This window comes from Lissotriton helveticus, chromosome 2_1 (assembly GCF_964261635.1).
Source record: "Lissotriton helveticus chromosome 2_1, aLisHel1.1, whole genome shotgun sequence".
In the NCBI taxonomy this organism is placed as follows: domain Eukaryota; kingdom Metazoa; phylum Chordata; class Amphibia; order Caudata; family Salamandridae; genus Lissotriton; species Lissotriton helveticus.
This window is the reverse complement of record NC_136059.1, coordinates 1,453,225,038-1,453,246,446: the sequence shown is the minus strand read 5'-3', so window position 1 is coordinate 1,453,246,446 and position 21,409 is coordinate 1,453,225,038. Positions and strand designations below refer to the sequence as shown.

General features: G+C 47.3%; 1 protein-coding gene across 4 annotated transcripts in view; it reads left to right on the top strand.

The window, feature by feature from the left end:
• Positions 1-21,409, top strand: part of SEPTIN11 (septin 11) — a 606,565-nt gene that overhangs the window by 184,105 nt on the left and 401,051 nt on the right. The gene's annotated exons all lie outside the window — the stretch shown is intronic.

Here is a 21,409-nt window from a genome sequence, read left to right as displayed (position 1 = left end):
ATCTAGGTACCTGGATTTGAATAGTTTCAGAGCAGCAGTAAAATACCCACCATGAAGAAGCTAAATCAGTGCCTATTAATGAAATATTAATTGAATGAAGGACAATTTTTGTGATCTCTGTTGCAACAGCCTATTGTGTCTTTTTACTTTTGATGTACTTGTCTATGCCTATCTTTTTGTTCAATCAACCCTATGTACAGCGCTCTGATACCCTTTGGGCATGTGCGCGCTTTATAAAACACTCTAAATAAAAAGAAAATGTGAGTGCTTAGTCAGAATGATGTCCTTTGATGGTCAAGTCAGTCTGAGGAGGTTGGCTTCTTCTGTGCTGAGCTTTTCGATTCATTGAAGCAGCTAATTGTGCTCAAATATGAACTGCCTTTAAAAAGGGATTAAAATTCACATTCTGCTGTGATAAAGATGACATTACCTGCGATTTATGACCGGTCCGGGTGGAAGGTCCTGGTCCGCGCTCTCAGTTGTTCCTATGGATCGCAGCCACAGTCGAAGTCGTCGTCGTGTAAGTCCTACAGGCACAAAAAGGCCAAGAAGCTGAAGCGATCTTCAAGTCAACGGATGAGGAGCAGGCGCAGTGCGATAAGTCTAGGCCCCACTCCTAAACTCCACCCATGGAGCCTGAATCTGGGTTGGCTCTGTGCCTCCCTGAATTTCCTGGAGCCATGCATCTCATATTTGGGTGACCGGACCCCTCTGGTCCCCAGGTTTTCAGAAAGTATCTTGACTGGGTTTCTGCTGATTGGTTTGAGCCAGTCCTTGGATCTGGACTGTCCCTTGTTTCGAATCCACAACTTCGCCGGGGGCCCGGTCCAGAAGCACCATTCCTGGTGCCACTGACACCCAATATAGAGCCAAATTGGTATCACTCCACGCCGGCTCACACCACAACGAGACCATGTGGGTCAGAGACAGTGCCTCCTTTCTTTGCTACTCACTCTGGAGAGTATGACTGGGTGGGTCTGAGGATCCCTATGGCTACCCTGATCCCCTTGAATAACCTTTGGCCTAAGATTACTAGTATAAAGACCTCGCTGATGCCAGTGATGTGGACACCTTACTGATCTCTCCTCCTAGTTTGGCTATGAAGTAAGGCGTCTCCTTTGCTATGGTTGTGCGGAGGGCGGCTGGAGTCCTCAGCCTCAATCTCCTCTCAGTAGAATTCGAGACCAATGTCTTGATGGAGGTGCTTTAACCGGGGGTGTTCCACACACAATCCCTCCTACTCTTTAACAAGCCCTCTTTAATGTCCTGCTGCGGTGTGAGCAAAGCCCTGGAGGACCCTCCTGTGCACAGGATTATTGCATGTCACCACTATCCATGTCCTAGGGACCACGCTTTCCTCACCCAGCTTCCCACCCCTGAGAGCCTGGTGGTGCAGACCTCTACCTCCAATGTGAACCCTGGCACTTTCCTTTGCACTCTACTGGATAGGGAATCCAAGATGCTGGATACCTTCAGGAAGAGGATTTTCTCTTCAACCATCCTTGACCTGCAGTTGGTGAACACTGCATGCCTCTTGGGCCGATACAGCCACATGTGTGAGACTCCATTGCAAAAGTACTGCCCATATTCTTAGAGGAGGCCCGAGCCACCCTGACCCAGGTTATTGCCGATGGTAGAGATATGTGAACAGCAACAAGAACAACCCTCTATGCCCATGTGCACCATGGTATGTTATACAAGCAATTGCCCTATGGGACTTATTTATGGTTGAAACCCTCTGAATACTTTTTGAGGAATCCACAAACTAATTATACTTTTTAATGGTCATCACTTAATATTAGTTATGAACAGGAAGCACAGGACAAACCTTAGTTTCTGTCAAATATACTAAGCCAATTCAAATGCAATGATGTGTGAAAACATGATTATAGTGCAGACGATGCAGTACTCAATTCATGAATATGTTTACAACATATATGACATAAGACACTGTACAAATCCCACTGGTTGTATACATGGTTTGGGATAGTTCATAATCGGGTAGTGTAAATTAGTACACAGTCCTTAACAAGTCAGTTCTATCAGTGAACCAAGCGGGACGTGTTGTTGACGTTTCAACCCACTGTAATTGTTAGGGTCTCTTCAGGACAAAGTTATCCAACTACTGCTCCTGCATACAATGGAAACAGAAACCGAAAATAATCCTGCGTCCCACTGCTTGGTCCTGCTTCCATAGTTAAGGATACTATATAATGTTTAACTCAGCACAATGGTGTGAGGCCCAAGGAAAGGCCAGTATCCTCCACTTACCATTCAATGTATATGATACACCTAATAATGTACAATAAAATAAATCAGATCACATCACATATATAAAAGAGTGGCCTCCATGCGAGCTCACCCATATTTCTGCACCACCATAATCTTTCTATCACCAATAGTCACTCAGTAAACCAACATCCATGAGTAGTGGCCACCTTCTGCTATACAACCTCTATTACACCAGTTGTGAAAAAATGAACTCAGGGGTATCACTTCACTTGTCCATGCAAAAATATTGCCTCATATGTAAATTCAAAAGTCTGCTTCTACAATTTTACTTTTACTCCTGCATGACACACAAATCAGGGTTAGTACCATCACCAAATGTGTACTAAATACTAAAACAGTCTCAGGCTTACTTACACAAAATATCCTCTGTGACTATGCCTGTAATTAGTGGGGCTGAAGCATGCAAGGAAGATATTTCTGAATAGTCAACATTATCCGGAAAATAATTCCATCTTTTTGGGAAATAACAAACATTAAGTCTTCAGTACATTGTGGATGAAGTGATAAGAACAAAAGCTGTGGCCTTCCACCAGTAAGCCTTACCACAAGCCGTGAATGCATCCACTGTCTCGTACGCCACCATACTCGATGCACATGCCGAAGGGAACCTGCGGCAGATGCTTCCAGGTTATCTATAGTACTGTCCTTCAAGGGACTAGACTGGTGACCACTTGCAGCCATCTTTGGTGGACAAAATCTCATTGATCCATCTCCACCTGCCCCAAAGCCACGTAATCGAAGGACTGCATCATGATGTACCCCATCTCATTATTAATGTGCAAAGAATGGGAGAGAGGATCACCATAGCGATATATTAGAAGCATTCTCAACCACGAGGGACTATCAGGTCGACTATCACTATAACACAACCTCGCCTTATATCATCTTCATGATGTATCTGCTCCAATAAATTGTACGAAGTGGAAAACCCATCAATCACAGTTTTTCAACCACATAAGTATGACCTGCTTGAGGTTCATCCTCACAACCCAACTACCAACACCTACAGGTTATAATCAATCAATCAATAAATCAGGTTTTTGTAGAGTGCGACTACTCACCCATAAGGGTCTCAAGGCAAGGCAGGGAGGTGGAGGGGGTCTGCTGTTGGGTCGTTGTAAGACACATGATCACCTGTGTGGATATGAAACAAGGGGAGGGGGTTGTTAATAATGTCAGTAGTCATATATAAATGCTGCTTAAACATTTGTGTAGTCTGCCCCACATACATTTTCATACATGGACATCTGATTACATATGCCATGTTTCCGGTGTTACAGTTAGAAAACGAGTGTAAATGAACCCCTACCCCCCTATCCCGCCCCATGTACATGTATTTCCTACAAGCTGCCAATGTTTGGTGATTATTCTTTGCATTTCATTACTAACTGGTGAGAAAGTTCTTACTATCACTACTCTCTCTGTAGATTCCTCCCTTTGTCTAGGTGCTAATAAGCTCTCCCTAGGGCAGAACCAAGCCCATTGTATTGCTCTTGAAATAGGATAATGTTTGCTAGAAGTTTATGTTTGAGCTATGCTGACTCTCTGAAATAATCGTCCTATGTAGTCGCAGAAAGTGCCCATATGAAAATGCTTCAGGGGTCTGAGGTTGATGACTTTTATACCTGAGTAGAGAATTGGTGTCAGTAGGTTTCGTATATAAAGTTGCATATAGTATATCATTTCGATGTTTAATCAAGATATCCAGATAGGTGATCTCCGTATTACTAAAGTTTTTTGTGCACTGTAGATCCTGACTCTGATTATTATGCCATGTCACAAAAGCTCTCATATCATCCTCGGAGATGCAGCAAAGTTCACAATATGATGCGTACTGGACACAACAAACTCGCTGTGCGGGGCCCCAGCCTCATTGTGGCGCTCCGTCGCCATGCCTGACTGAGATCAAGTGACTTCTCAGAGGATGCCGAGTCATCCCTTTATGGTCATGCTCTTCTGCACTCGCCTGTTCATTGATAAGTCTGATTCGGTGCTTGAGCGCTTCAAGGAGAGTAGGTCACCGCCCGGTCCTTGGGATACACCATTGCCCCACACCAGCCGCACTCTTCTTTCTGCTCCCTCCATGGCTACAGTATGGGCTACCAACTGCATCCTTTTCCACCCAGCCGCCACTGCCAGCAGACTACTCAGTCCTTTGTGCGTATTCAAATCCTGTGGGAACCAAGGCCAGTGATTTGACCAGTCCACCACTCCGCCTCCCCCTTGCAACTGAGGCCATCAACCTCTTCAATATGCCCTCACAGCAACATGGGTAACCTGTTGGCAACAGGATCGGACACCACCGGCCCTAATGGCAAGCCATAACTTTTGACAAGTGGGTGCTCCAAATTTCTCTCCAGGGTTATGCCCTCTCATTCACAAAAAACCCCGCCACCCCTCCCACCGTTCTCTGTACAGCTGACCGAGGACCATCACTCCTTGTTTCACCAAGAAGTGCAGGCTGTTTTGGCCAAAGGAGTCCTTACGGGAGTGCTGCATCAGAAATAGGTTGTGATTTCTATTCCCACTACATTCTGGTGCTCAGGAAAGACAGAGGCCTCTGCCCTATCTTAGATCTGTGTCCTCTCAACATGTTTCTGAGAAAAGAGAAATTCAGGATTTTTATGCTTACTCAGGTCCTGTCTACATTGGACCCTTTATACTGGATGGTAGCATTGGACCTTCAAAATTCCTATTTTCACCTCCCTGTTCTGCAGCCCCATTCGCGTTACCTATGGTTCACGATGGGCCAGGAGCATTTCCAGTTCACTGTGCTCCCCTTTGGTCTCACCAGTGCCACTCGGGTATTCATGAAGGTGATGGTGATGGTTGTAGCTCATCTACGAAGGTCTGGAGTTCCAGTCTTCCCCTACCTCGACGACTGGCTGCTGAAGGCGGGTTCGCCCTAGGCAGTCATTTATTTTTTTATTTATATTTATTTATAGGCGCAACAGCTACCCAAAAAGGGTTTCCCGGCACCCATCTAGAACAGTAGAACAAAGAAAGAGAAACCTACTGATTAAAAAGCCAGGTTTTGAGTGACTTTCGAAAGAGAGTGAAGTTAGACTGGGTGCGAAGAGACAAAGGAGAGCATTCCACAGTGGTACAGGGCCCAAGTACAAGAAGGAGCGGCCACCTGTACAGGGTAGTCTAACCTTTGGCACCTGGAATTTGGCTGAGTAATAGACTGAAGAGTGCGTAAAGGCACGTATGGGTGAGCCAAGTTTTGCAAGTACGGAGGGGCTCTGTCATGCTTAATTCGAAACATAAAACTCAGAGCTTTAAACTTGACCCGGTTTTCGACCGTAAGTCAATGGAGGTCCCTCAAAGTGCTGGAGATCAAGGCAGTTCTAGGAACTCAACGGAGCAATCTGGCAGCAGAGTTATGTACCCGCTGCAGCTTATGTGTCACATCTTTATTGGCTCCCAGATAGAGGATGTTACCGTAGTCCAGTCTAAATGTAACAAGGGCCTGGACTACGATTCTCTGGGTAAAGCTAGGCAACATCCACACAATTTTCCTCAGCCATTTAAAAATAGTGAAACATGTCGCTGTGACCTTCATGGCTTGTTGACGCATAGATAGTGAGTCGTCAATAATAAAGCCAAGGTTACAAACATGATGGGAAGGTTGCCGGAACGCACCCATTTCTGTAGGCCAATGTTGCGGACCCCAGAGATTTTTATCTTTCCCCAGTACCAGGACCTCAGTTTTTTCACCATTGAGCTTGAGAAAATTAGCGTGCATCCATGATGCCACTTTGCTGAGCCTGGTCCTGAGAGCTGATTGCTCTGAAGTTTTTCCAGTAGAAAGAGAGAAAATAATCTGGGTGTCGTCTGCATAAAAAAAAACCGACAACCCAAACTCTTCAACGATTGTTGCCAGGGGTCTAACATAAATGTTAAACAGCAAAGGGCTAAGAATAGACCCCTGGGGAACTCCATAAGGTGAAGAATAGGTCTTAGTTAGCTATGGAAGAAAAGACTGGAAAAGTACGATTCGAAAGGAAGGAAGATAGCCAGCTAAGTGCAGGGCCAGTGACCCCTATGGATTGTAATTTTTACAAACAGTGGTCCTTAGACAAAAAAGGGGGATTTCAGGAAAATGAATATAGACCAAATGGAACTATATTTTTATAAGAAATGTCCAGCCGGACAATTTATTATCTTAATAGAAACAATCATGAGACAATAAAACACAGAGTGTGATAGAAGCAGGACACCAGCCGATGTCAGACTAACACACTGGGGGAACACAAACAAGGGAAAAATAGTAGGCAATAACAGGTCATCTGAAAATCGTAAATCATAAAACAGATAATCCACAATATACACATATGCATGTAAGATTAGTGTCAGCTATGCATTTAGTGCATCTCAAGTCGACGACGTTTCGAACCTTAAACAATATCGGTTCATCCTCAGGACACAGAATAATTGCCTAAAGAGTTAACAATTAAAATTGTCCCCACAGTGAAGGGAGGCTGAAGGAGGTTTCAGCACCGGCCACAATTAGGGGCTGTCAATTAAGTGAGTCCAAATCTACATACAATTCGATCGATCAGGACGATGCCCTCGTTTAGATTTCGAAAAGTAGAAGAGGCAGGTCCGCAGTGGGGGTCCTTGCAGGCGTGCACGATCAACTGTTGATCGTGCACGCCTGCAAGGACCCCCACTGCGGACCTGCCTCTTCTACTTTTCGAAATCTAAACGAGGGCATCGTCCCGATCGATCGAATTGTATGTAGACTTGGACTCACTTAATTGACAGCCCCTAATTGTGGCCGGTGCTGAAACCTCCTTCAGCCTCCCTCCACTGTGGGGACAATTTTGATTGTTAACTCTTTAGGCAATTATTCTGTGTCCTGAGGATGAACCGATATTGTTTAAGGTTCGAAACGTCGTCGACTTGAGATGCACTAAATGCATAGCTGACACTAATCTTACATGCATATGTGTATATTGTGGATTATCTGTTTTATGATTTACGATTTTCAGATGACCTGTTATTGCCTACTATTTTTCCCTTGTTTGTGTTCCCCCAGTGTGTTAGTCTGACATCGGCTGGTGTCCTGCTTCTATCACACTCTGTGTTTTATTGTCTCATGATTGTTTCTATTAAGATAATAAATTGTCCGGCTGGACATTTCTTATAAAAATATAGTTCCATTTGGTCTATATTCATTTTCCTGAAATCCCCCTTTTTTGTCTAAGGACCACTGTTTGTAAAAATTAAGTACCTACCCAAGGTCCTTAGCATATTGCGCCCTGGGTTCCCTTGTTTTGTTGAAACCCTATGGATTGTAAGGCCTTTATCAGCACGACGTGAGATACCGTGTCAAAGGCAATGCTTAAATCTAATAGGACAAGAGCCCTCGTGTCACCTGCATCCAGATTCTGGCGAAGCATTTCTGTGACTCCGAGGAGCGCGGTCTCAGAAGAGTAGCCGGTCCTGAAGCCAGATTGAGATGGATGAAGAAACCTCTGAGTTTCTATAAACTGGGACAGCTGGCCATTGATGTGCCTCTCTAACAGCGGAACAGCCATTGCATGCTTCCATTCAGAAGGAACGCATGACTCCATTAAGGATGAATTTAGAAGTTCCATGATATGTAAAAGTGCCGGTAGTTCAAGCTGCTGTAGTACTGTAATGGGAAGAAGGCCACAAGGAGATCCAGATTTGATACTACTTAAGTGCTGTTTAAGGGTAGTAATGTCTAAAGGTGACCAAGTTTCCAATTTATTAATTGGGTCCATACTATGTGCATCTCTGCAATCAAACAGAGAGCCAAGTTGAACATGAGTAGATATTGGTATGTCAGGAGAGGATGATTTATTGCCAACCAAGGCAGAATATATTGCTTCCACCTTGTTTGTAAAAAATTGGGCAAGGTCCTCGCATTGCATTTCATTCAGACTGGGGGTACTGGTAACGTTGCAGAGCCAGATAATTCTTTAACCATCTTAAATAGTGTTTTGGGGCAGTTTTTAGCATCTATAATGGTCGCAGAGACATGGTTTGCACGTGCGGTCCTACAAAGATAATGATATGCCCTTTTACCACGTAGATGAGCAATTTTAGCATCAGGCTCATAAACCCTTCGCCACCATCTCTCCATATTCTTACATTTAGTTTTCTCAATTTTTAACTTTTTGGAAAACCAGGGGGCAGGGGAACGATGGTTGTTTATCTTCCTGACAGAGGTAGGAAAGCAAGTGTCTATGGCTGTCTGGATCCAGTTTTGAAATGCCACTAGATCCAAAGCAAACATGTTTTTAAAAATAGGGGCATTAATAGAAATAAAATTATTAAAATTAGCAATATCCAACTTTTCCAATTCCTAGTTGGTTTTTGGACATTATCACATGGCGCGTGAAAAATTTGTGGAACCGCTAGCCTAAAGCCAACCAAGAAATTATCAGTTCAGCACAATGGAATAGCTGTAGAGCATTCAAGATTGGGTAAATTGGAGATAATAGGGTCTAGTAGGTGACCGGCTTTATGGGTAGGACCAGTATTTTGAGGTAAAATGTTCATTGCTGCCAAGTCTGAAATGAAGGTGTTACTGATAGTACAGGCGGTATCCTCCTGATGGAGATTAAGATCTTCAAAAATAGAGAAATTCGCCGAGCTAAGAAGGAAAGGTATAACTAAGTCTGGGAAGGTTGTAGCCCAATGGCTAGAAGGCCCACGGGGGCGATACACTAATATCCCTGTAAAAGTAAAATGAGGGGTTAAAGTCAGTTTAAGCACTGCTGCTTCGCAGCCAGTGATCAGTAAGCCATCAAACCTACAGCTATATGTGTTTTTATGGATTATAGCAATCCCACCGCCTTTTTTATCCTCTATATCTTTCCTAGCTCAAGCATAGTTAGGTGGCAGGGTTCTGGCTACATCTGGACAAGAGCTGGTGTTAAGCCATGTCTCTGTAAGAAAGATAGTGTCAGGTTGTTTGTCAATTAAAAAATCAAAAACATCAGCCTGATGTTTTGGGAGAGATCGACAATTGATGTTAAAAATGAAAAATTATTAGTAGGTGGCGACTTGCATTTCGTGCGCAGATTAGATTGCTGTTTGGTTAAAATGTTAGTTGTTAAGACATTCCGTGCTCTGCATAAACCTGTATGCACTGTAAAATTGCATCCCGGGCATAAAACATCGGTTCCCTCAATGTTAAGTGGAGTGCAATTGGACTGTAGGGTAATGCGACAGCCCAGCAGCTGTTTGGAAGAATACTTTATGATATCCCTGTTTAATGAAGCAGGGGTTGTGGCCCTTGGTCCCGGCCAGGCGCGGACGGGCGCACATGGGCTTGCCTTTGGCACAACACTGGCGCGCCCGCTGCGCGCGCACGTGCCATAGGCTCTTTTTGTAGTGCCCGACTTGGGTAGGGACCGGATCAACTAGACCGTCCCTTTCCCAAAATGGCAGAGGCGTGTGGCCCAACCCGGAAATGAGTGCTGTTAGAATTAACCCGAGACCTCCCTCCACTCAAACAGTCTGCTAATGACTGTGGTGGGGGTCTCAAGGTGGGAATCACGCTTACACGGTGAGGTAAAGAGTTCCTGATGCAGTGTGCAAAGTGCAGTATATACGAAGATCAAGATAAAAAGCCCAATTATTAGACAAAAATACAGTTGAAAATTTGGCCCCCTAAAAGAAAGCAAAACTTCCCTTCGCAATTCCATCAATTAAAAATAGCAGCAGCAGTAAAGAATTCTCATTGAGCTCACGCTGTTCTATTGTTAGTCATCTGCACGTGAGTGCCAGAGCATCCCTTTGTAGTGCCCGACTTGGGTAGGGACCGGAGTAACTAGACCGTCCCTTTCCCAAAATGGTGGAGGCGTGTGGCCCAACAAAGCAAATGAGTAGCTGTTAGAATTACCCCGAGACCTCCCTCCACTCAAACAGTCCGCTAATGACTTCGGTGGACCGGGGGGGGGGGGGTCTCAAGGTGGGAATCGCGCTTACACGGTGAGTGAAAGAGTTCCTGATGCGGTGTGCAAAGTGCAGTTTATATGAAGAGCAAGATAAAAAGCCCCAAATTAGACAAAAATACATTTAAAAATTCGGCCCCCTAAAAGAAAGCAAAACTTCCCTTCACAATTCTATCAATTAAAAATAGCAGCAGCAGTAAATAATTCTCATTGAGTTCACACTGTTCTATTGTTAGTCTCAGCTCTAGACTACAGCTGTGCCCCTGCATTCACTGGGGTTCACTATCAACATGCCAAAGTCACACCTGACTCCTCAGACACTCCCTTCCTTCTGAGCCCTTCTGACAGAGTGAAATTTGGCGCCTACCTTCCAGAGCAGATGGTCCAGGGCATTCAGGGTATGATTTCAATGTTTCATTATCAGTCCTGGATTTCGGTAAGACTGATTTCAAGACTGCTGGGTCTGATGGGCTCCTGTATCCTGCTTGTGAAGTATGCCCAACAGCATATGCATTTCTCCAGTGGTATCTGAAGTCCCAGTGGGCTTAACATCGGGAAGGTCTCTCCAACCTGATTCAGATTTCGAAGGAGATTGCAAAGGATCTGCAATTGTGGTTACAGGACCACGATTGGGTCAACGGAAGACCCATCTCCCTTCTCCATCTAGAGCTGACAGTGGTGACGAGTGCATCACTCCTGGTTTAAGGTCCCCATCTGGGAGAAGTGGAGATCAGAGGCATCTGGTCTCTGCCAGAGACTTAGCTCCACATCAATCTTCTGGAGCTGAGGGTGATTTGCTTGGCATTGAAAACTTTCCGGCTTTTATCAAAGGGAAGCTGGTTCAGCCTTTCATGGACACCACTACCGCCATGTAGTACTGCAACATGCAGGGCGGAGTGAGGTTGTGGATCCTGTGGAAATGGCTGGAATGTCAGGACATTTTTTGATCGTACAGCATCTTGCAGAATCTCTAAACGCCTGGACAGGCAAACTCAACCGCCAATGCCTCATGGATCACAAATAGCATCTGCATCCAGAGGTGGCTCATGTTCTCTTTTAGGACTGGGAAGAACTTTGGTTAGATCGCCACCGCTGAGAACGAGTAGTGTGAGCACTTATGCGCGCTAGAGTCTCTCACTCGAAGATTAAATTTGACTAGACTAGAATACATGACTTTTGTATGCCTTTCCCCTGCTGCCTCTGCTCCCCTGAGTCCTCCCCCGAGTCCTCCAGAAGATGAGAACCAACAGGGCCTAAGCCATACTGGTCAACTCTCCCTATTTAAGTGAAGGGCTGTGATACGTTCTCTGAAAGGTCTTCCACAAATGTTTACTCCCAAACCCTTTGTTATGCCCCAATGGGACCTTAATTTGGTTCTGACATTTTTGATGCGTTCTCCTTTTGAACCCATTCATAAATATCCTCTCAGACTAGTGACAATAAAAACTGTCTTTCTGGTGGCCATCACCACAGCTTTGGGAGTAAGTGTGCTGCAGTGTTTTTCAGTCTAACTTCCATATACAAGTTTCTTTCTGGACAAACTGGTTCTCTGAACTCGTGCTTCCTGCCTACCAAAAGTTGCAACACCCTTTCACATCAGCCAAACCATCATGTTGCCGATATTCTTTGCTCCACCTCATCCCTTCAAGGAGGAGAGCAACTCCACTGCCTAGACCCTATGAGGACAGTGTCCTTCTATATAGACCGTACCAAGGAACATCGGGCGGATGATCAACACTATTTAGGAATCTCGATCAAAGAAGGGGCAAGCAGAGCAGAAAAGGACCATCTCTAGATTGATAATTGCTTTATGATCTGTAACAACTTGACCAGGAAGCAACCCCCCGAAGGGTTTGCGGGCCCACTCAACTCGAGCTAAAGCTGCCTTTACTGCATTAGCTATCGGAGTCCCTGTCTTGGATATCTGTCAGGTTGCTACGTGGGCATCCTTGCACTTGTTTACCAAACACTAATGCCTCGACATGCAGGTCTGTTGTGACAGGCTTTTCGCCCTTTCGATCTTCCAGGGCGTTTTTGTCTGAGCCAGTTAGCAGACCCACCTCCAGGGAGTTATTGCTTTGGAATCTATTCTAAAGTAAAGACTCTGCGGCCAGAAGTCTCTAACACAGGGGTACTCATAGTACAGCCCGCGGGCCGCCAGCGGCCCGGCAAGCCTTCCTGGGCGGCCCGCGGACCTTGCAGACACCTGTGTTTTAGAAAATAATAATTAAATAGTGTTTGCAAATACAGCCGCACGCGGACTCAGGCTCTGCTCTGTGGGGGCCGGGGGATTCCAGTGACAGAGGGAAGCTGCAGGGGCCTAAGAGGTGAAATTCCACAAAGCCTCATTAACATGTAAATGGTCTTTTAAAGACCCATGAAGTACTGTGTGTGCACGCGAGCTGAGGAACCTGTCGCTGCCCGGGCTGAGGGCTGACACACACACACAGGTGAGAGGACTGAGAGGGAGGGAGGCAAACAGAGAGAGTGGGAGGGAGACACAGAGGGAGGGAGGGAGACACAGAGGGAGGGAGGGACGGAGACACAGAGAGATGGAGGGAGGGAGACACAGAGGGGGGGAGACAGAGAGTGGGAGACGGGGAGGGAGACACAGAGGGAGGGAGAAACAGAGAGGGGGAGGGAAACAGAGAATGGGAGACACAGAGGGAGGGAGACACAGAGGGAGGGAGACACAGAGGGAGGGAGGGAAACAGAGCGGGAGACAGGGAGGGGGTGTACGGAAGGAGGGAGACACAGAGAGGGAGAGTGGGAGACATGGAAGGGAGACAGGGAGGGAGACACAGAGGGGGAGGGAGACACAGAGGGAGGGAGGGAGACACAGAGGGAGGGAGGCACAGAGGGAAGGAGGGAGACACAGAGGGAGGGAGGGAGACACAGAGGGAGACACAGAGGGAGGGAGGGAGGCACAGAGGGAGGGAGGGAGGGAGACAGGGAGAGAGACACAGAAGGAGAGTGGGAGGGAGGGAGGGAGACACAGGGGGAGGGAGGGAAACAGAGAGTGGCAGACAGGGAGGGAGACACAGAGGGAGAGTGGGAGACAGGGAGGGAGACAGGGGGAGAGTGGGAGACAGGGAGGGAGACACAGAGGGAGAGTGGGAGGGAGGGAGACACAGAGGGAGGGAGGGAAACAGAGTGGGAGACAGGGAGGGAAGGAGGGAAACAGAGTGGGAGGAGGGAAGGAGGGAAACAGAGTGGGAGACAGGGAGGGAGACACAGGGGTAGGGAGGGAAACAGAGTGGCAGACAGGGAGGAAGACACAGAGGGAGAGTGGGAGGGAGGGAGACACAGGGGGAGGGGGGGAAACAGGGGGTGGCAGACAGGGAGGGAGACAGAGAGGGAGAGTGGGAGACAGGAAGGGAGACACAGAGGGAGGGAAAGAGACAGGGAGGGAGGGAGACACAGAGAGAGAGTGGGAGGGAGGGAGACACAGAGAGAGTGGGAGGGAGGGAGACACAGAGGGAGAGTGGGAGGGAGGGAGGGAGACACAGGGGGAGGGAGTCACAGAGGGAGGGAGGGAAACAGAGTGGGAGACACAGGGGGAGGGAGGGAAACAGAGTGGCAGACTGGGAGGGAGGCACAGAGGGAGAGTGGGAGAGAGGGAGGGGGACACAGAGGGAGGGAGGGAGACAGGGAGGGAGGGAGACAGAGGGAGAGTGGGAGACAGGGTGGGAGACAGGGAGAGGGTGGGAGACAGGGAGAGGGTGGGAGACAGGGAGAGAGTGGGAGACAGGGAGACAGGGAGGGAGAGTGGGAGACAGGGAGGGAGAGTGGGAGACAGGGAGGGAGACACAGATGGACAGTGGGAGACAGGGAGGGAGACACAGAGGGAGAGTGGGAGACAGGGAGGGAGACACAGAGGGAGAGTGGGAGACAGGGTGGGAGAGTGGGAGACAGGGTGGGAGACAGGGAGAGGGTGGGAGACAGGGAGAGGGTGGGAGACAGGGAGAGGGTGGGAGACAGGGAGAGAGTGGGAGACAGGGAGGGAGAGTGGGAGACAGGGAGAGAGAGTGGGAGACAGGGAGGGAGACACAGAGGGAGAGTGGGAGACAGGGAGGGAGACACAAAGGGAGAGTGGGAGACAGGGAGGGAGACACAAAGGGAGAGTGGGAGACAGGGAGGGAGACACAAAGGGAGAGTGGGAGACAGGGAGGGAGACATACAGGGAGGGATGGAGACACGGAGGGAGGGATGGAGACACGGAGGGAGGGATGGAGACACAGAGGGAGAGATGGAGACACAGAGGGAGGGAGACAGAGGGAGGGAGACACAGAGGGAGGGAGACACGGAGGGAGAGGGAGGGAGAGAGAAGGAGGGAGAGAGAGAAAGATGTGTGTATGCTGGATCTGGTGGCTCAGTGGACGAAGGCGTCTGCTGCAGGGACCTTGGTTTAACCTTATGGTCACAATTATTTTTGCTTTAGCCCCGCCCCCTCACCCCGCCCCCACCGGTGCGGCCCTCGGCCACAAACCACACTGTAAATTTGGCCCCCGAGAGAACGTTTGTGAGTACCCATGCTCTAACAGATGTACATGTTACTTTCCTTTGGTAACGTCTTATTTGGTAGCGATGCTAGCTAGCCATAGATTCCTGTACTTGTTCTGTGCACTGACCTTCGCCTCCTAACTTGATCCATGTAGGTCCATAGAATCACCACACTGGTCACCAAGTTCTGCCGTGGCTCCATGCTTCTTGTGCAGAAAAAGTAACAGCCTTGTAAAAGCTCTGGGGCGGCACCTAGATAGGCACTATTCACGTCAAACCTGTTGAGGATGATGCTGAAACTGAGCTGTTCAACTTCACGTACCTGGTGGGCAGGGTTACTGATCTAGATTTTCCAGATCCACTTTCACTCCTGGGAAATATTCTAAGGTCAGGAATCTACCAGATAATGCACTATCAAACGTAAAGAACTTGTTCTTGTATGCCATTTTCTGGGGAAACGTTGTTTACAACGCGGTGTTTACACTGCACGACTTTTCCCCCGCAGCTATTACAACGCAAGTCGTTACTACGACTTGCGCTGGATGGTGCTGTGGGATAAGGAATGTTGTAATTTTATATTCCAACACCTTCCCTACTGTTACGGGGACTGGTGTTGGAATATAAAATTATAAAATTCCAAAATCCGCGCCCTCCAACGCAAGTCGTTGTAACGACTTGCGTTGTAAAATCTGCGATGTCAAGTACCGCGATCTAAAAGATCGCGTTGTACTGACATACATCCCATTTTCTGACCTAAGGAACAGGCACAGCAGGGATATTTTGGGCTATAAAAGTTATTCTGGCCTGTAGCCCTCTGTATGTTTTCAGTCACTTCCAGCTAGCAGTCTCTTATCACTTGTCATAGAAAAAACATTGGATTCAGGTAGTGACAACAGACACAATGGGGCAGATTTATGAGGCACTTGCGCCACGTTTACGCCGCTGTTGCGTCACGCAAGGCGGCGTAAACGTGGCGCATCCCTGCGAACGATTTACAACGTGACGCATCTAGGCAGATGCGTCACGTTGTAAAGCCCTGCGCCGCTTGTGGGCGTTCCGGCGCAGGGTGGGCGTTCCGGGGCAGGTGCGCCTCGCAAAAGTGGCTGAGTGAAATCTATAAGATTTCACTCAGTCACTTTCAGGCCAATGCTGCGTCAAAAGCCTGCGCCTGCTTGAAGCAGGCGTAGGTCTTGACGCAGCATTGTGGAGATGGGGCACCCCCGAGCCTTGCTGGAGCTGCGTCGCGCTTGCGACGCAACTCCAGCAATGCGTCACCTTTACGGCACAGATGCGTCACGCATCTGTGCCGTTTTTGCCCCATGGTGCGCCGCATCATAAATGCGGCGCATCTTGGGTGGCGGAGCTGTGGCGCACTGTGGCGCATGTTAACTGGCGCATCCCTGGGGATGCGCCAGTTAACATAAATCTGCCCCAATGTTCTTTCACGAGGGCAAGTGTTTAATGTAGAACATCCAGATTACCTGGCATTCAGGGGAACGTTTTTAATATATTCAGTTTGTGAGTAGGCCTTTGTCAGGGCTGCACTAGTGACCCTTTTCAAGATATGTATCACTGATTGGGATTCAATGTATAGCTGCAACATTCTGTCTGCTGCTAAAGCCCCATATGTAGCCTGTGTGCCTTTGCCACAGTAAAGGAAGGCTTTAGGGTCTGTGTCTCATAAGGCATTTCTGAAACTCTTCCCCAGCCACTCTATTCCATTCGACATGCAGTGTGATTGGGAAAGGCGGCCACTTGTCACGCACCCTTTTACCTTACCCTCTGGAAAGACACCCTGCTGTCCCCTGGGTCAGATTCTTCTGTCCGGGCTGATGGAAGGGTTCCAGCCCCCAGAGAGGTGCTTGTGTCTGCATGTATGTCAGGCCCGGACTGACCGTTGCGGGCACCGGGCAATCCACCGGTGCGCCGCAAGGGTGGGGGCCGGTTTTGTTACAGGGTCGTTTTTGCAGCATAGCTGCAAAAGCCGCCCTGTAACAAAATCGGCCGAAATCCGGCCCGAGAAAGAGCTCGGTCGCACCCCCAGGGGGCCGGCCGAGCACTTTGCCAGGGCCGGTTTTCATTCTCAGTCCGGCCCTGATGTATGTTGTGGTATGTGAAGAGCGTATTTGTGCACGACACAGATCTTTCTGGTGGAGAAGTGTGGCTCAATTGTTAGAGCGGCAGACCCTGATGCAGAGGTCTAGCCCGGGACCAGGGTTCCATTCCCACCTCGGCGGGTCTTGGGCTCAATTTCCCTGGACCTGATAATTCTCGCCTCGGTGCCTATTCTAATCATGGGTCCCACTCTGCACCTCTGGGCAATAGCTTGCTTAATCTCCACAACGGCCCCAACAACCCTGTAATGCCTGGCTTCACCTTGGGGGTGCCCAGGAGTGGACATTTCACAGGGAAAAGGCAGGAAGGGTTCCACAGCGGTATGAGTACAGCGCCAGGACGCCCCGTTGCTGGGGCAGCAGTGTGCTTTACAAGTACAAATTCAATTCAAGAAAAGCTGAAAAGACATGATGTAGGCTGACAGTCGCTTATTATTTGACGGACTCCTACTACCTCATTACGTGGCTCCTTTGGAAGGAAGGCACAGCGGTCATATATGCTGACGCTAATTGTGCTCTGCCTTATTTTCTCCTTGTTTTTACACTTTGCTGTATATGATAACAGACTTGGAAAGCAGTGTCGTCGTGTTATATAATAATCTCTTCGCTGACAAGAGGCATTTGACATAATGGAAATGTTTGAATCACAATTAGAATTACCACTTCCGGTGCCGTGTCACGTCATAAACGCTTCAGGTTGCCATTTAAATGATGTCTGTTTTATCGAAGCCTTCCGAATGGACTGTATTTAAGGTCATTGGAAGGGCACGTCCGGATGCTGTCATTATTCTATTAAATGGTTAAAACTTTATTAATGGAAAGCGAGGAAATCCGACATTGAAAAGCAGCTTTTCCAGATTAGTTCTTTGATCTCTGTATGCCCCTGGCTTTCCTTCTCAATCTACTGTCTTAAAATAGATTTGAGATGTAATAATGACATTGTTGTCCTAATTTCTCGCAGAGATTGCTTCTGGGTGTTCTGTGTGTTTCTTTTGTAATTTCGCTAATATGGCACAGATTCATATGCTTACAGTACCTCCCACCAGAGCAGGAATTTATGAACACTCCCATTTTATTTGGGTGCATTTAAGTCAGACGATCCTGATTTTTGCAGTTATGAACTTAAGTCAATAGTGATCAGTCTTGAATTCACCATTTGAGGAGTTTGGAGTGCAGATGTATGCTGTAAGATTGCATCAGAAAAGGCTTCTGTTTTTTGACAAAAGAAGACAGTGAGCTACTGGTCAGTTGCTTCAAATGCGGGTTGCAGTAAAGCTATCACATTCCCAGCAGCGGGATGTACGGCATTACGACACGTACTTTTACAACGCGTGCCGTTACAACGCGGTTTTTTCAGCGCAAGTCGTTACCACGACTTGCGTTGGAGGGGGTGCGGACTTAGGAATTTTTTAATTTACTATTCCAACACCAGCCTACGGACAGTAGGGAAGGTGTTGGATAGTAAATTAAAAAATTCCTTGTCCTGCAGCGCCCTCCAGCGCAAGTCGTGGTAACGACTTGCGTTGAAAAGACCGCGTTGTAACGGCACGGCGGTGTAACAGCCGTGTCGTAAAGGCTGTTCACCCCAGCAGCGCCTTCCGAGTCTGCCTGCTGGTCCTGCTGGGGGAAGGGAGAAGCGCTGGACTCTGATGATGAAATGGTTATCGGCTGATCAAAACTACTAGAATCAGGAGAGCCAGATGGGGAGGCACATCCTTCACTCATCTAGCACCCAAGCTGTGGAATTCACTGCCGTGCGAATCCAGACTCCTGGAAACGGAAGTAGCCTTCCGGAAGTCGATCAAAACTGGGCTGTTCCATCATTATTATTAATACACCTCTATTCCTCCTACTGTATTTGTCTCTTAGTGCTGGGAAGCCTGTGGGCAGCCATGCGCTCTACAAATCACTTTAAAAAAAATACAAAATAAAATTAATAAATAAGCCAGGACAAGATCACGCCAAGAGGACACGTATGTAGAGATCCAGCAAAAGTGGAGAAAAGGGTCTGGGGGATAAGGGCTCCTAGGGCACCGGAGGGCATGTTCTGTTGGGGTAGGAGGTGTTTTGCTGATACTGAGATTACGGGATGCTAAATCCAGGGTCTCCAGTGACAGAGATCTCGTTGATCCTGTAGGTGTTAGGACCTCCTAGGTGGCCAAACAAAGAGGCAGCAGCCAATATACCCTTGACTACATACCTCATGGGGGTGAACTGGCTGGGACAGACCAAATGACCACCTATGAGTCTGTTGCTGGCCAAAGAGGAGCCATCAGGTCCTGTGACCATGCATTAGGCTAGTTGTATCCCGACATACTTCCACTCCTGACATGCAAGCATGCGCCTTATGAAGACACGGTTACATTGAGAGCGCCGAAGCCTAAAAACACTGAGTGACTCAAGACCCTTCCTACGTGGGTTCCAACATAAACACATCCTATAATTTTGTCTCAGATCTTGTCAATACCTGTTTATTTCAAGAAACTGCATTGAGCCTGTTGTGCCTGTCTGCCCACTAGGAACTGCTTGGGTCCACTGAGTGGGAAAGGGAAGAGATCAAGGGGTTGTGAATACCCCAACTGATGACTGTCTGAGGGATTGCTAACTTGAAAAGAAGTGCAAAGTAGGGAAAGGAAGAGGTATTGACACATAGAGCTAAAAAGAGGGTAGGTCTTGATGCAACAACATGTCCCTGGCTGGAGGTACCCTTAAAGGGGGAAACTGGAGCTATCCCCAAAGCTTTGGATCAGAAATATATTCAGGTCTATGGGATTGCTGTCTTTCTTCTCGACAGACAGGACTCCGGTTCCTCATACCTTGACTAGGCTTATCACTACCTGCCTCCACCCTCCCCCCACACCTCAGGTCTGTTATAGCTTACTACTAAACTACAGAGAAGCAATCCTGCATGTGTCCTGGTTCCTTCTTTTACCTGACATTACCCAAGTGCAGAAACATAGCAAAAGCTTGAGCAGTAAAAAGTGTTCTAAGAGAGAAGGACTGAAATACTTGATGCTTATACTGGCACAATAAACGGTCCAGACTGATGACAAATCCTGTTGCTTTTGAACTCCAGAATAGGCTTTGGCCTGGTTGGATGGATGCTGGTGAACATGGCCCACGTAAACAAATGGTCTGAATTCTAGAGGTGGGTGAGCCAACAAATCAACAGGGGGAGCCGAGCCAGGGTGGAGCCAAGGGTCTGGCTTGGCTCTAAGAGTCCATGCTTGAGCCGAGTCATGGGAATATTTTTGCAAGTAGACCCTGCATCGAACATTGTGTAAAAATATGATACAGTGTTTTTCTCCACCTTTGATCTCAGGTCCCCTGGTGGACCTAGAGGCCTACTCGGGATTTTACCAAATTAAATAATATTAAAATGAATACATTAAAAGTAATAAAGTGCATAAAAATAAATAAGCAAAACTGTAAATTTGAAAAACTTTTCTACATTTGATTGTGAATGAAACAAAATATTATAGCATTTGTTTGGTGTATACTTGTATTTGTGGTTCGTTTTGAGATTCAAATCACAGAAATGGCTTAACCCGGGGGTCCCCTGATTCAATAATGACTCAAATTATAACGAATCCCTGAATCAGTTAATCAAAGCCCATAATTTAATATTTATCTGATATCCAAGAAAATAGCTAAACAAATCCACCCACTTTTACAGGAAGGGGTAGGGGGAGCACGATAGACTTTGCCCTGTTATCGAGGGACTTAGTTCAGCAATTTGTGGGTTATGAGGTGCAGACACTCCCACATAACAACCATAACCCCATCTTTGTAAAATTCCTATTTTTTATCACCAAAGTACATCTGATGGGATTATACCCCTGTTAAATATACAGCAAACAAGGGAGTTCACTTAAAGTGGGGTACCATTAATCCAAATACAAATTTTCAACGATCTAGTTGGTAAGAACCCCAATAAGATCTTGAGCTGCCTTTCTACGGGAGATGACCCCGCAAACAGTTTGGACAGCTTGGGCATTTTCGGTGGGCTTCTTTCAAATAAACTGCTCAAAGAGCTTGATGGTCACTCATGGTTTTGTCCTGAGTGTACCGCTGCACTTAGAGCCCTCACTGCAGCTTCCAATACCACCTCTGTAATATTATTGAAAATGGAATAGCAAGAATCAAATATAAGCAAGCAGTCCAGCAAAGAAACAGGATTTTAGAGGGAATGCTTGGGAGGACCTAAATAAAGTCGCCCAGTTGAATGATTCCAGACTTTTCTGGAATATAGTTAACCTCCCCTTTTTTTGGATAGTTCAGCCACCGAGATTAACTGTCATACCGCGCTGAAATGGCTGCAATCCTTCCTCTCCGATCGGACTTTCTCGGTATTTGAGGATGACATCTCTTCTCCACCTTCACATCTTCACTGTGGCGTCCCCCAGGGGTCGTCCCTCAGCCCGACCTTATTTAATATTTATATGAGGCCTCTGGCTGAGGTGGTGTTGCCTTGGGGGTGCAACTAGTGACGTATGCTGATGATACGCAGCTTATCATCACCCTTTCTGGCCAGATGTCAACGTATGACAAACTTTCCTCCTG